General features: G+C 43.6%; 1 pseudogene; it reads right to left on the reverse strand.

Annotated features, from left to right (window-relative positions):
- Nucleotides 1-1,765: 1,765 nt before the first annotated feature.
- On the reverse strand, nt 1,766-2,821 carry LOC103250933 (annotated as a pseudogene).
- Nucleotides 2,822-2,888: the final 67 nt, after the last annotated feature.

A 2,888-nucleotide genomic window follows, 5' to 3' on the forward strand; every position in this document is an offset into this window, starting at 1 on the left:
TATTCTGCATGTGTCTGTGAGTGTATTTCCAGAAGAGGTTAGCATTTGAATCAGCAGACTGAGTGAGGAAGATTCACCCTCACTCATCACTCAATACACTGGGACCCTAACAGAACAAAAAGTCAGAGGAAGGGCAAGCTTGCTTTCTTTGAACTGAGACATCCATTTGCTCTTGCCCTAAGACATCAGTGCTCTGGTTTCCAGGCTTTCAGACTCAGACTGAATTACACCATTGACTTTGCTGGGCCTCTGGATTGCAGATGGTGGTACTTCTCTGTCTCCATGATCCATCTCTCTCTTCACTTCCCTTCTCTTCTCTTCTGTTCTCTTCAATTTCTCTCTTTCTCTTTCTCACCCTCTCTCTCTCTCTCTATATATATATATATATATAATATATATATACTCTCTCTATATATATACACACACATATATTACATATTATGTATACATATATGTATGTTTCTGTTTCTTTAGAGTGCCATGACTGATACAGATTTTATATTATTTTTCTTAAAGAAAGTTCCTCAAATTAAATAAACTTTGTCTTTCAAAAACCTGAATCTCCACCTATATTCTGTGTTCCAAAAATGATTTAAGGTATCTTCCCAAAACAATGGCTATTATGGTTTCATTCTTAACCCCTTCATCAATAAATGAAAGAAAATATAATATCAAGGAAAAAAGAAAGAAGTAAAAGGGGAGAAAGGGATCCTACCTATGGCAGGTGTCTCAGCATGAAGGAATCAATCATACTTTGGAGTCCAATAGACAAGCCTTGGGCTAAAATCTTGCTGCCATCATTTGTGAGATATTCATCAAGTTATTTCACCTCCTGAAACCTCAGCTCTTTAATCTGTAAAAGGGGATAATACCACTAACTTTGCAAGGTTACTATAAGAGTTTAAATGACAGTATATGTAAAGCCCTTTGTCAGATGCCTGGCACACAGGAGGCTTTTCATAACTAATTTAAATTCTTCATTCTTGCAGTGCTTGGTGGCTCAGCCTGTAATCCTGTGCCTTTGGGAGGCTGAGGTGAGTGAATTGCCTGAGCCCACGGGTTCGAGACCTGCCTGGGCAACTTGGCGAGACCTCATCTCTACAATAAATAAATAAAAAAAACTAGCCAGTCGTGGTGGTGCACGCCTGTAGTTCCAGCTACTTGGAAGGCTGAGGTGGAAGGATCGCTGGAGCCCAACAGGTCGAGGCTGCAGTGGCTGGGAGCATGCCACTGCCCTCCAGCCTGGGCGACAGAGACTCCAACTCAAAAATAAAAAAATAAAAAATAAAAATAAATAAATTCTTCATTCTTCAATGCATAATCTAAGTTGTATTTCCTGAAATAGGCATACTAATATGCTGCCTTTAGACTGAGCAGGACAACAGTAGTTCTGACACTTGCCCACTCTGGTCACAGAAAATTCTGAGCAGTGCAGCCTGTATGGGAAGTTCATTTCTTTTCCTGCCAAGACATGGAACTATCTGTAAGTTGTGAAAATATGTCACCTTGCTTCCTGAACAAAAGCTAGCCAACAAATAGTTGTAGATGAGCTGTCAGAGAAACGAGTAGGACAGCAAGTGCAGGAGTCTGACTAAAAAATGGCACTGTCATTTGCAAAAAGGGCTTTTTCCTCCCACTGGTCAGGCGACATTTTAATTAGCTCATGTCTTTGGAGAATACTACTAGTCACATATGGGTCAGAGCAGAAAACAGAGGCCCAGTACTTAAGGTGGGGCTTAGGGAGAAAGGATAAGCCAGTAGGGGGTCAGTGGTGGCTGAAGAATCCCTGAGGGTGGTTTATTTAAACAACTTCATCCTGCTGGGACCCCTGAAAAACTGCAAACACATCTTTTCCTGGGGAAATTCCTGGGGCCCCTCCATGTTGTTGTCATGGCTCTCAGTCTCCAGGTAGACATTCAGCAACACACACATAGTCACTGCAGCTGATTGGTCGAGAGCTGATGAGTGGACCAAGGATCACATGGTTTCTTGTAGCATACATTAACCTCATTCTCCTTGACCCGAATGTTATCGTCATTGCTGTTGGTTTTCTCCCCTTTCCAGTTCAGACATAGCTGGAAAATGGGTGAGATGGAGGAGTAACCAGAGTTTGACAACGCAGCATCCCAGAGATTGCCTATGCCTCTTTCGATAAGTACCCATGTAGTTGAGATTGATGTCCCCCAGTCAGTCCTGCCTCCACAATATCTTTGGTGAAATGCAGCTCCATGTAATCCTCATGGGCAATTGTCACCCATTTCACCAGGTGAGACACAACCTAGGCAGGGGGAGGTACTGACAATCACTGGTAACTGGTACAATACCATTTTCCAAGAATGCAAACTGTTTGTGGAGGGCTGGGTGGGACTGCACCCTGGTCTTCAATAGTATCATGGTGGCCTCCATGTGGCTGGCACCAGAAAGTGGTCAGTAATCACTGTGTGCTGGGGCTGCTCTTTGGGGAAGTGGAGGTCACCCATCTTCTGTACCCACGAATAGAGGTGACCTAGGTCAAGCACATCGTCTCTCAAAGTCAGGATGCCGACTTTATCAAACTGATACTGATTGGCTGGATTTGGAGTTTGCTTTCCATGATCCCCAGGATACAAACAGTTCAGAACTGAGTCAGGAGACAGCAAGTCACTGCACTGATGGGAGTGATCAACTCTGTGACAGTTGACACTTTGGCTTCTACTGTCATGATATTGAGGTTCATGAGGTAGTAGGAAGTCAGGTGAAGCACACTGTCATCTTTGCATTTCAGGTCGAGCATGATGGACAGCAGGTACTCCTTCTTTACCTCAGTTTCCTTGAGGATCTCCTTGTTGGACAGGCACTCTCAGTATTTCTCTGCCAGCCTTTTCCACTGCTCCAGTTCCCAGTCCAGA

Source organism: Carlito syrichta, unplaced genomic scaffold, assembly GCF_000164805.1.
Source record: "Carlito syrichta isolate Samal-C Ts95f unplaced genomic scaffold, Tarsius_syrichta-2.0.1 Scaffold6179, whole genome shotgun sequence".
NCBI lineage: Eukaryota > Metazoa > Chordata > Mammalia > Primates > Tarsiidae > Carlito > Carlito syrichta.